We start from the raw sequence: 13404 nt of genomic DNA, 5'->3' as shown, positions 1-13404 counted from the left end.
GTGAGTGTCAGCCCGCTAATCTACCGTCTGTCTACCTTGATGTATTTTCCCAGGTCACGACCGGTGGCTCGTTCGGAAGGGAACAACGTGAGGACGACCGCCTGCGGAACTGCTGGGATCAAGTGCGCCGCATTGATGAGGTAGACAGGCTCCCGGGCCCCCACCCCCTCCCTCATTTCGAAATACGCAATGGTCTGCTGTACTGTGTCGCCCACAGGTGGAGGGAGGACAAATTCCTCCTGGTTGTGCCTACCACCAAGACGGAGACGATCATGGAGCTGGCACATGGCCACCCAATGGCGGGACACCTAGGAGCCGACAACACCGTCCAACGCATCCGGGACCGTTTCCACTGGCCCGGACTAGAGGCGGAAGTGAAACGGTTCTGCCGTAGCTGTCCCACCTGCCAGCAGACGTCTCCGTGCCGTCCTCCCCCCAGCCCGCTCATTCCACTACCCGTCATCGATGTGCCCTTCGAGCGGATCGGGATGGATCTGGTGGGACCGCTGCCGAAGTCTGCCCGGGACATGAGCACATCCTGGTTATCCTGGACTATGCCACCCGGTACCCGGAAGCCGTTCCTCTTCGGGCGGCCAACGCCAAGAACATTGCCCGAGAACTATTCATGCTGGCCAGCCGAGACGGGATCCCAAAGGAAGTGGCCGAAGATGGGCGTGACTGGGACCTCATGATCCCGTACGTGCTCTTTGGAGTCCGGGAAGTACCACAGGCCTCCACAGGCTTCACCCCCTTCGAACTGCTGTTTGGGAGACAGCCCCGGGGCCTTCTAGATGTGGCTCGGGAAGCATGGGAGAACCAACCCGCCCCCCTTCGTAGCCTTGTCGAGCACATGCGGGAGATGAGGGAAAGGATAAACCGGGTCATGCCGCTGGTTAAGGAACATCTCGTGACCGCCCAGCGCGCCCAGCAACGGCTGTACGACCGGCCCGCCCAGGCCCGGGAGTTCCAGCCAGGCGATCGAGTGGTGGTACTGGTCCCGACAGCTGCGTGCAAGTTTCTGGCGACCTGGCAGGGGCCCTACACCGTAGTGGAACGGATGGGACCGGTGACGTACCGGGTGCGGCAACCGGGCCGCCGAAGGGCAGAGCAAATCTACCACGTCAACTTGCTCAAGAAGTGGGTTCCCCGGCCCGAGCAACTGGCCGCGCTAGCCCATACCGGGGCCCCAGTAGTGGACGTGGAACCGCAGCTGTCGGCGACCCAGAACGCGGAGCTCGAGGCCCTGGTCAGTCAGGTCCGGGATGTGTTCAGTGAGACCCCGGGTAGAACTAACGTCATCGAGCACGAGGTCCGCACACCACCATGAGTCGTAGTCCGGCAGCGGCCCTACCGGACACCGGAAGCTCGCCAGCCGGCTATAGAGGAGGAAGTCAAGAAGATGCTCCAACTAGGAATCTGAGGGCTGGGAGACTCACCTGGAGCGTCTACGGAGGGTGTTGACGGAGCTCCGGCGGGCTGGCCTGACGGCCAACCCCAAGAAGTGCCACCTCGGCCTCACCGAAGCCAAATACCTGGGGTACAAGATCAGAAGAGGGCTCATCATGCCCCAGGACAAGAAGGTCGAGGCGGTAAAGAAGTTACCACGCCCCGCCAACAAGACGCAGGTACGGGCCTTTTTGGGGTTGGCGGGCTACTACCGGTGTTTCATACCTAACTTCTCCTCTATAGCCTGCTCCCTGTCAGACCTTACCAGGAAGGGGCAGCCGGAGAAGATAGACTGATCACCGACGCACAACACCTGTGCGCGAAGCGTGGCGCACCTGGAGCTCGTTCCCGCTGGCCTTAAAAGCCAGGAGAAGAGACACCAGCGGGAGGGCACCCCGGAGCTCCAGGCGACATTAATGCTTGTTTCTGATTGTTCACAGACTCCGAAGGCACCCTGGGAGAGGGATCTGCACCACGGCACTTCACCCCACGAGCACCACGCTGAGACGGACACCGAGCACCATTCCTCAGAGCACGTGTGATCAGTGTGTGGGCAATAAATCCCCCTCCGGGGCTCTTTCGATCAGTACCGAGTCTGTGTTCTCATTCACCCCGCGACAATACTTTAATGTATGTTTAATAGTGGCGAGTCGGGTGCTGGAAAAACGGAAAATACCAAAAAGGTCATCCAGTACCTTGCAGTTGTGGCATCATCACACAAAGGAAAGAGACACCAGCTCTGTGAGTTAAAACTTTTTAACATTAAACCAACTAACATGTCATACAGTTATAATAACAGTTTTTTGCATGCCCTCATTGCTGTTAAGATTTTGATAACTAGTCACGTCTTTATTATAGGATATAAACACTTCAGCACTTAACGATATGTTTAAATATTACATGGTACAGTGCATTAATACTACTGTGGGTGTGGTTTCATTTACAAATTTGTCCATTCAGATGTGCTTCTGCATATGCTTTGTGATTTTGGATGGCTGTTCATAAAACAAAACACAATTGTTGGATTCTTTTTTGCAATAATTCACAGAATAAACAGATCTGAAATAAAGAATCAGAGGACATCACATACACAATCATTGATAGAATTGCTGTCAGAATTTATAAGCTGGAGTCATACTCTGCACTTTTCAATTTTAACTTCTTGTAATGGATTCTTTTTAATCAATTCATTATTTACCCCCATTTAGCAACAAAAAGGACCCCAGTTAGCATATGTGAGTACCTGAGCTTCTTTTCATATATTTTTGGGATGCCAGTGTCTTTGTTATTTTACATGTCAATCATGAATTATGAATTAAACATGGCCAATACCTGAATGGCTTTTCACTTTAATATATGCTAAACTATAATATGTGAAGTACATTAGAAGTTATAGTTTGACTGCATTGAATCACAATGAATGGCATTTCCTTGGTCCGTTTGTTTAGGGTGAGCTAGAGAAGCAGCTCCTGCAGGCCAATCCTATTCTGGAAGCATTTGGCAATGCAAAGACCATCAAAAATGATAATTCCTCAAGATTTGTGAGTTAACAATTTATTGTTTTGGTCTTGAATATTTGTTCATTATCATTATAATCAACATTAGTATAAAACGTTTGCTGTTTTTCCTTCTCAGGGTAAATTTATTAAAATCAACTTTGACAACACTGGCTACATCGTTGGAGCAAACATTGAAACCTGCATCCTAACAAGTCCACATTTCCACTGAATCTGTACAACAGTTTGATATCAAAATCAGTTAGAACAATCATTTCTAAAACATATTTAGACTTACTTTACACCACAACGTCAAGCACATTCATTTTCACCTTAATGTCTTAATGAATCCAGACCTCCTGGAAAAGTCTCGGTGTATCCTACAGGCCAAAAATCGAGAGATCCTTCCACATCTTCTACTACATGGTGACTGGAGCCAAAGACAAAATGCGAGGTGGGTGAGGACCAAGAATTTCTATCACAGCAGCTACGAATTGAATCTTGTGTGATTACATTCACAAATACAGATCAGCTAATTATGCCAGTTTATTAGTTTGCGTTGCAGATGTACACAACAGAGTTTATTTTGATGTTACTTTCTGCCTTCTAAAAGTATTAAATGCATTTTGACAGTTTTAGGCATCATTTCAGACATACCACTAGCAGTCATTCTCTTCCACAGATGAGCTCTTGCTAGAGGATTTTGGTAACTACCTGGTGGCTGGGCATGTGCAGGTACAAAACCAGCAAGATGATGAGATGTTTGAAGAGACTCTGGAAGCCATGGAGGTCCTGGGCTTCAATGAGGAGGAAAGAATTAGTACTTACCAAAACAATTACTTATTTTATAATTTAACATCCTATCTTTTCATGCTGTTTTACATGAAGTGTTGTGTTTCTTTTAGGCATGTTGAAAGTATGCTCTACTGTACTGCAACTGGGGAATATTGAGTTCAAAGCAGAGAAAAACCAGGAGCAGGCCAGCATGCCCGATAATACAGGTAAACAATCAGAGGGATTAATCTGTGATGTTGCTCTTATCCTGAACTGTCCCGACTAAAACAAAATGCTCATATGTTGTTGTAAATGCATCCACCAGCTGCACAGAAAGTGTGCCATCTGCAGGGGATTAATGTGACTGACTTCACCAAAGCTATTCTCACTCCTCGCATCAAAGTAGGCCGAGAGCTGGTACAGAAAGCACAGACCAAAGAACAGGTGCATTACCACACTATGCCATACAGCCATAATGCAATATATAATGCAACATTTTTAAGATTTCAGCATATTTTGTATTTGTACTGTTTGGAGTAAACAGTTTTATCATTTTTCAGTTTTATCATACTTTTCAGCTACTAGTAATTACATTGACCAAATACAATTCTCAACACTCCTAAATATAAACGTTCTTCATTGGAATCTATTGCACAAGAGTTTTTTTCAATTAAAAAAAAAATTATATATATGTGTGTGTGTGTTTTATATCATATACTAATATGTCCATTTATCAGGCTGACTTTGCAATTGAAGCCTTGGCCAAGGCCATGTATGACCGTCTGTTTCGCTGGATCTTGGCACGTGTCAACAAGGCTCTAGATAAGACAAAGCGCCAGGGAGCCTCTTTTCTGGGCATCTTAGACATTGCTGGGTTTGAGATTTTTAAGGTGAGTCTGGCAGGGTAAAATTCTTCATTAGCAGATTATAAAATCCAAATGTGAACTTTCAAACTCGAGGCTTTCCTTTTTTGCCTTTCTCGCAGGATAACTAATTTGAGCAGCTGTGCATCAACTACACCAATGAGAAACTGCAACAGCTCTTCAATCACACTATGTTCATCCTGGAGCAGGAGGAGTACAAGAAGGAAGGCATCGAGTGGAATTTCATTGACTTTGGTCTGGACCTCCAGCCCTGCATTGAGCTCATTGAGAGACCGGTCAGTTTATAAACAACACCATTCTAAGTGTAATAATCTTTGATTATCTGTAAAAGTTACTCAGTCATGACATTTTTGTTTTTCCCTTACAGAACAATCCTCCAGGTATCCTAGCTCTGCTATATGAGGAGTGCTGGTTTCCAAAAGCAACGGATGTTTCTTTTGTCGAAAAACTCACAAACACCCACTCAAGCCACTGCAAATTCTCTAAACCTAAGAATCTAAAGGAGAAGACTTTCTTCACTGTGCAACACTATGCTGGCAAGGTATTCAAAAGTCTGGGGTCAAAAAATATATATATTTAAAATATTAATATAGTTATTCTGCAAAACTACATGTATAATGTTATAAAATATTTCTATTTCAAATAAATAACATTCTTTTGAAATTTCCATTCTTTAAAAAAAGAAAGAAAGAAAATATCACTACTTTCAGAAAAATATCAAGCAGCACAAGTTTTTTCAACATTGATAATAATAAGAAATGTTTCCTGAGCATCAAATCAGCATATTAGAATGATTTCTGAAGGATCATGTGACACTGAAGACTGGAGTAATGATGCTGAAAATTCAGCTTTGCATCAACAGAATAAATTACATTTTAAAATATATTAAAATAGAAAACATTTATTTTAAATAGTATAACAATGTTTTCATTTGATTTAGGTGGATTATAAATGCCACATCTTGGTTGACTAAAAACATGGACCCACTCAATGACAATGTCACAGCTCTGCTGAGTAACTCTTCCAGTGCATTTGTGCAGGACATCTGGAAAGATGGTGAGTCTTTGTCAGGATAAGTAATAACACGGTTTACTTGAATCCTAGCAGAAAGACAGTAATGTGTGCTCTACAAAGAAAGCTTTTATTTTTCTAACATTTTTATATTAAATGCAACCGGTCTAAAATGTATTTTGTTTTTATGTGTTCCCATAGTGGACCGTGTGGTGGGTTTGGAAACCATGGCTAAAATGGCTAAGTCTAATAGCGCAGCTCCTACTGCTTCAAAGTCCAAGAAAGGCATGTTCCGCACCGTAGGACAGCTGTACAAAGAGTCTCTTGGCAAGCTCATGACAACTCTCCATAACACTCAACCAAACTTTGTACGCTGCATCATTCCCAACCATGAAAAAAGGGTATGCCACAGCAAATATCATACTATAGTGATTCATATCTGTATTTATAGTATAACTAAACAAGATGCCTTTTCCAAAAGGTAGACAAAAGCAGGTTTCACATGATTTGTGCTATATGGGATTTAAACATGAATTATACTCTTTATCCTAAGTGGGTGTATATAAAATTCACTGCTTTTGTCCTTAGGCTGGCAAGATAGATGCCCACCTGGTTCTCGAGCAGCTGTGCTGTAATGGTGTACTGGAAGGGATCCGCATCTGTCGCCAGGGCTTTCCCAATCGCATCGTCTTTCACGAGTTCCGCCAGCGGTGAGTCACTTCTGAAACACATGCTTGATCATTTCAAATATAGAGTTTGTAGATTTGGATGCTTCCAATTGGCCAGAATACTGATTGCAATCTTTGATCATTTCCAAGCTATGAGATCCTTGCTGCCGGGGCTATTCCTAAAGGATTCATGGATGGAAAACAAGCCAGTACTCTTATGGTGAGTTGAGTAAAATATATGTACTTATACTGTACTGACAAAGCAATTTTTATTTTAACTAAATTGCTCCCTGCTTTTTAACCATCAGATCAAACATCTAGACTTGGACCCCAACCTGTACCGGATTGGTCTGAGCAAGATATTTTTCCGCACAGGAGTATTGGCACAGCTGGAGGAAGAACGTGACCTGAAACTGACTGATGTTATAATTGCCTTCCAGGCCCAGGCCTGTGGCTTTCTTAGCAGAAAGTGAGTTATTGTTAAATCAGTGCAGATATACTGTATACCATCAACCTTCGAAGCTTCTTGCACTGTATTTACTGTGATTGTAGTTTCATTTTGGCTAAAAATGTCACAAAAAGTACAAGTTTCAGGTAAACCATTCCATCTAAAATCTCAATTTACAGGGCGTTCAGTAAGAAACAAAAGCAACTGACAGCCATGAAAGTGATTCAGAAGAACTGCGCTGTTATCTGACACTCAGGAACTGGCAGTGGTGGAGACTTTTCACTAAAGTAAGTCCTAAACACAACTACACATATCCATGTAAATTTAAATACCAGTGTGGTCATTTTATGTTTCTGTTTAGGTCAAACCCCTGCTTCAGGTGACTCGTCAAGACGAGGAGATGAATCAAAAGGAGGAGGAGCTTCATAAAGCCAAAGAAATTGCCTAGAAGTCTGAAGCTGAACTTAAGGAGATCACACAGAAACACAACCAGGTACAAGAGCAGAACAATATGTGATCCAAACTCAACTACAATGGTACATTCATTCATACTGATTCACTATCAATACACCCATATTTGCTGGAGCGTGTATCTCTAATGTTTCATCTCTAATAGGTGGTAGAAGAGAAGAACCAGCTTCAAGTCAAGCTACAGGAGGAGGCAGAGTTGTATGCAGAGTCTGAGGAGGTGAGGATATGGCTGGAGATCAAGAAGCAAGAGCTGGAGGAAGTGCTGCATGAGATAGAGGCTCGACTTGAGGAGGAGGAGCGAAGCCAGGTCTTTCAGCAAGAGAAGGCGAATCTGCAACAACAACTCAAGGTTGAGTAATGATCAATTATCACAGACTAAGTGGAACAACGAGACTGTGATTTGTTAATTGTAATTTTACTATTTTTTTTCTCTCTCATTTTTCTGAAAGCATAAGAAAGGGTAAAGAAAATAGGAAAATTAAATAAGAAAACTGTACTCATCTATTGCTGTGTGTAGGATTTAGAGAAACAGTTAGCAGAAGAAGAAAAAGCTACACATAAGCTTCAACTGGAAAGTGGGGCTGCAGATGGGAATATTAAGAAACTTGAGGAAGATCTTTTCATCGTGGAGGATCAAAACAGCAAGTTGCAGAAGGTTTGTATTGAGTTTCAGAAGGCGGTAGTTTTATTTGGATCATCATTATATTTTTTGTGGAAAATGAATATCAGATCTGAGTAATATGGCCTTATGTGCGTTTAGGAGAAGCAACAGTTGGAGGAGCGGCTAGCTGACTTTTGCTCCAATCTTGCTGAGGAGGAAGAGAAATCCAAAAACTTGACCAAACTGAAGGCTAAACATGAATCTATGATTTCAGATCTTGAAGGTTTTTTCATTATGACTTTTGATTCTATAGTTTTAAATAATTTTAAACCCAACCAAATTAATTGATTGATCAAATAATAAGCAAATACCATGTAAATATTCAAGTAAATACCTGCACATCTGTGCAGTTCGAATGAAGAAGGAAGAGAACAGTCGGCAGGATGTGGAGAAGGCCAAACATAACCTGGAGACCGAGTATAATGATGTACAGGAACAATTAAAGGACGCGCAGACCCAGATAGCAGAACTCAGGACACAACAATCCAGAAGTGAAGTGGAAATTCAGGACCTTCAGACATGGTACATTGTTACTCACACCATAGTTGACTGTTCAAAGACACTGCTTCACTGCTCATTGTAAATTGTAACCAGACCATATGTATATTGACCAGCATGGAAAAAGAATCAGCTCAGAAGAGCAATGCTCTGAAAAAGATACAGGAAATGGACGTGCTTGTCTCAGAGCTTCAAGATGAGCTCGAAGCGGAGCAGGATGCTTGTAGAAGGTCAGAAAAAGCCAGAAAGGAGCTGGAAGAAGAGCTGTTGGCCCTGAGGACTGAACTGGAGGACTCACTAGACACCACAGTAGCACAACAACAGCTACGGTGAATATTTAAATGTGTAACTTTCAAATAGTCATTTATTACTTTAATTGTAGAGGTCAGGAACATGGTAAAGTAGATGTTAGTCTCTTTTTTTTTCGGACAGGGCTAAGAGGGAGCAGGATGTGGCCATGCTGAAGAAGTTGATAGAAGATGAAGGCTGAAGCCACGAGGCTCAAGTGAATGAGATGAAACAAAAACATGCTCAGGCTGTAAATGAACTTAGTCAACAGCTAGAGCAAACCAAACGGGTAAGAAACCTGCTTAACATTGGCATATAACAAACAATTACAGTGCAAGAACAACACTAACCCTTCAATTAGGTACTTCGGTACTTTTAATAAGGTAAGTCCTTTGGATACGAGAGTCTGCGAAATGATTAAAAGTAAATAGATTTAGATTTCCTAAACTGAACCTGAAACACAGGCCAATGCCAGTCTGGAGAAGGCGAAACAGGCCTTAGAGAAGGACGTTGTAGACTTGAATGGAGACCTTCGCTCGCTGGGTAATGCCAAGCAGGATGTGGAACAGAATAAGAAGAAGGTGGAGACCCAGCTTGCTGACCTTCAGACTTGCTTCAATGAGAGTGAAAAGAAGAGGGTAGAGCTTGGAGATGCAGTGTCTAAACTGACTGTGAGTTTTACATTCACACATTCTTTGAATAAACACTTATACATTATTACAATAGAAACATAGAAACAATGCAGGGTTTCTGTACAGAAACACCTGATTTATGTATGTCTTTTGTAAAAAACTCTCAGATGGAGTATAACAATGTGAATAGCATCCTCAATGAGGCAGAGGGCAAGAACATCAAGCTGAGTAAAGAAGTTGCTAGTCTCAACTCACAGCTCCAGGATACACAGGTATTGTATAATCTAAAGCAGGGGTTTTCAAACTAGGGTCATTGGAAAAGTTCAGAAACAAACCAACAACAACATAATTTCATTGTGCTTTCTAAACAGTGAAATCATTTATTTTATTGTCAGATAAAAAAAAACAGAAAAGATATTATAGTAATATTTTACACCAATTTATATATTTATTTTTACTGTATAAATAGGTCATTGTACATAAAAATATATAGCTGCCTTTATATTTTTAGGAATCATAATTAGGAAACCTAAACAAAGAATTGTGACAGAATTGTGATTTTGAGAACTCTTGACGTTTTGTCTATCTACCTATTTAGGAGATACTTGGTGAGGAGACCCGTCAAAAACTTAATTTTTCCACTCGGCTACGTCAAATGGAGGATGAACGAAACAGTCTGCTGGAACAAATAGAAGAAGAGGCAGAAGCCCGAAGGAGCACGGAGAAACAGGCCTCCAGCCTCACCACACAGGCCAGTCACTCACATTTGCACAGAACACCTTAAAATCATTTAATTAAGCATCTCAGTATATGACAAACAGTTGTGCCAAATAAATGTACAAATGAAGCCAATTTCACTTGTTTCAAATAAGTTTGTTTCTACTATAGTTGTCCGATGCAAAGAAGAAGCTGGACGAATACTCCAGCAATTTCCAAATGATTGAAGAAAGCAAGAGACGGATACAGAGGGATCTGGAAGCCACAGAAAATGGCAGCCTATGACAAGCTAGAGAAGACCAAGAATCATCTTCAGCAAGAGTTGGAGGATGTGCTGGTGGACCTGGACAACCAGAGACAGCTGGTTTCAAATCTGGAGAAGAAACAACGGAAATTTGACCAGGTTGCATTTCTATGCTTCAGGTAATTTATCCTGATTTCCAGCACAATTACTGCTACTCATTGATTTTTTTTCTCATTAAGATGCTTGCTGATGAGAAGACCATCTCCAACAAGTATGCTCAGGAGCGTGACTGCGCAGAGGCACGGGAGAAAGAGACCAAATGTTTGGCCCTCACTCGAGCACTTGAAGAATCCCAGGGTTCCTTACGAGAGTTAGAGAAACTCAATAAAACACTTCGCACTGAGATGGAAGGTCTGATCAGTTCAAAGGACGATGCAGGCAGAAATGTAAGTTTTGTTTTACAGTAGCATGAATCTTGGACAGTAGTTCATAGCCAACTTCGAGATGCAGTTGTACGAAATTAGATTACTAAATGTTGTGTATAAAAACTATGGAAGGTCCATGAGCTGGAGAAGGCAAAACGTGGATTGGAGGCTCGAGTGGAAGAGATGACAATTCAGATGGAGGAACTTGAGGATGAATTACAGACTGCAGAGGATGCTAAACTCCATCTGGAAGTCAATATGCAGGCCCTCAAAGTCCAATTTCAAAGAGACCTGCAGGCCAGAGAAGAGCAAAGTGAAGAGAAGAGGAAACAACTGCTCAAGCAGGTGAAGATCAATTTCTTTTATTTTACTTTTGTTGCTCAATGGGTAAGCAATGTCTGATTTTGTAAGTCTTCCTGAACTCTAGATTTCTTGTAGATTCCTTATTTTCCTCCAATCAGCATTAGCAAGAAAAGAGTTCTTCTCTTCTAATATTTACCCACTTGGCACACAGGTACTCAAGTTTGAGACAGAGCTAGAAGATGAGCAGAAAATGAGAACTTCATTGGCAGCTGCCAAGAAGAAACTTGAGGGTGATTTGCAGGACCTTGAAGACCAAGTTGATGCAATCAGCAGAGCGAGGGATGAGGCCATTAAACAGCTCCACAAGACTCAGGTCAGAGGTTCAGTCCTTCAAATTCTTTTGGAGTTTCCCAAGCCTTTATCAAATTTCATTATGTTAGGTGTCTTCCCAATGACAGACGCAGATGAAAGATTCCCAGAGGGAGCTGGAAGATGCAAGAGCATCCCACAAGGAGGTTCTATCTGAAGCTAGAGAATCTGAGAGAAAGGCCCGAGCCATGGAGGCAGAAATCTTGCACTTACAGGAGGTATACATGATACCAAATGGTTGATTTCAACAGGCTTAAATATCTTGCCTGTCAATGTCTTCGTAGGAACTGGCTACAGCAGAGAGAGCTCGCAAACAGGCTGAGCGAGAGAGAGATGACATAGCAGGGGAGATGGCAAGTGCCTCATTTGGAAAGTAAGTTGGGAATTAGTATTTGCAAAATGGAAGAATAAAGTTACAATATTAAAACTGAATATTTGGAATTTTAAAATTGTAAAATACAATATGCAATGACTGTCCACTGATAAACCTGGCATGTCTGATGAGAGGCGTCGTCTGGAAGCCAAGATTCAACAGTTGGAAGAGGAACTTAATGAGGAACAGGCAAACACGGAGACGCTCAATGAGAGACTGCGAAGAAGTGTACAGGAGGTGATTGAGTTAATGTGCCGTTCATCCACTTGTATGCTGTAGCAAATGTGTTCTTTCAAGGTGATACCACAGATAATTTTCATCTATAACTAGGTGGATCAGCTGACCAGTGAGCTGCATGTCGAACGCTCCAATGCTCAAAGGATCGAGAGTGGCTGGCAGCAAATGGAGAGGCAGAACAAAGAGCTGAGGGCCAAACTGCTGGAGATGGAGGGACAGGTCAAGTCCAAACAACGGGTCTCCGTCGCTGCACTAGAGACCAAGTTACAACAAATGGAGGACCAACTGGACCATGAGAGCAGGTAAGATCATAAGTGTTAAGATGGATTTGGCTGTAAAGACAGAGGGATTCCAACTAGTCGTGTTTTTTTTAACAGGGAGAGACAAGCTATTGCCAAGGCCATGCGTCAGAAAGACAAGAAACTAAAGGAACTGATGATTCAGATAGAGGATGAACGGAAACGGACAGAGCAATATAAGGACCAAGTATGGAGGATTCTTGAACAGCATTTGAGCTTTTGAGGTTCCACGTTTTCTCATATCATTGACAACTGACTGCCGTCATCCTTGTTGTAGGCTGAAAAAGCAAATCTGCAATCAAGGCAGCTTAAGTTTCAGGTGGAAGAGAGCGACGAGGAGTCTCAGCGTGCCACTGCTGCCCGTCGTAAACTTCAAAAAGAGCTGAACGAGGCCACCGAGGCCAATGATGCCCTGATCAGAGAAGTGTCTTCACTCAGGAGCAAACTCAGGTTGTTCTGCAGTAACCCCTTTCTGTAATGTATGTGAAACCAGAATCCCATTCATTAACATCCTCCTTATCGCATTGTACAGTAACATACAGTCAGACATAGTTTTGCCTGTGGTATGTTTGGAGATGTGTGGTGTCTTAACTCTTTGTTTTTTCCTCAGGCGTGGCAGTGACTCATCTTTCAGCAGCCCATTAAGGCGTAGTGGAGGTGGGAGCTTTAGAAGAACACGCAGGAGCATGATGGAAACATCTAAGGTCCCACAAGATGAGGGTCCTTCTGCTACTCCTGTGCATCAACCTGAGGAACCTCAAATCGAACCAATCAACGGCACCAAAGATGACAACTAAAGAGATCATTCCCAAAGCCTTTCACTATCTGTTTTTAACTGATAATTTCTTATTTAATCTTGACCATCTCCTAAAATGAGGTTTGGTACTTAAGTCTGTTCTTCGTTGATTCCAACAGCTGACTAATTCTAATGGGGTTTTCCAAGCAACAAAATTTCTATCAGAAACAAAGTACCATGGTAACTTCATGGTTTTTGGACATTATGTACCATAGCAATACCATGTTTCATCAACTCTTATGTGTCATAGTATATATCCAAGTACTACAAAGTGATAAAAAGTTATACCACACTGTACCATGGCAATTTTTTTAAGCATTAATGGGATAGTTGACCCAAAAGTAAAAATTACCCCATGATTAAT

At 42.5% G+C, this 13404-nt stretch overlaps 1 pseudogene; it reads left to right on the top strand.

Annotated features, from left to right (window-relative positions):
- LOC107688125 (myosin-11-like) overlaps positions 1 to 13404 on the top strand; it is an 18366-nt pseudogene extending 4962 nt beyond the window's left edge.

Source organism: Sinocyclocheilus anshuiensis, unplaced genomic scaffold (assembly GCF_001515605.1).
Source record: "Sinocyclocheilus anshuiensis isolate Anshui unplaced genomic scaffold, SAMN03320099.WGS_v1.1 scaffold249, whole genome shotgun sequence".
Taxonomy (NCBI): Eukaryota; Metazoa; Chordata; class Actinopteri; order Cypriniformes; family Cyprinidae; genus Sinocyclocheilus; species Sinocyclocheilus anshuiensis.
Note: the sequence above shows the minus strand (reverse complement) of the source record. Positions and strands in the feature narration are given on the sequence as shown.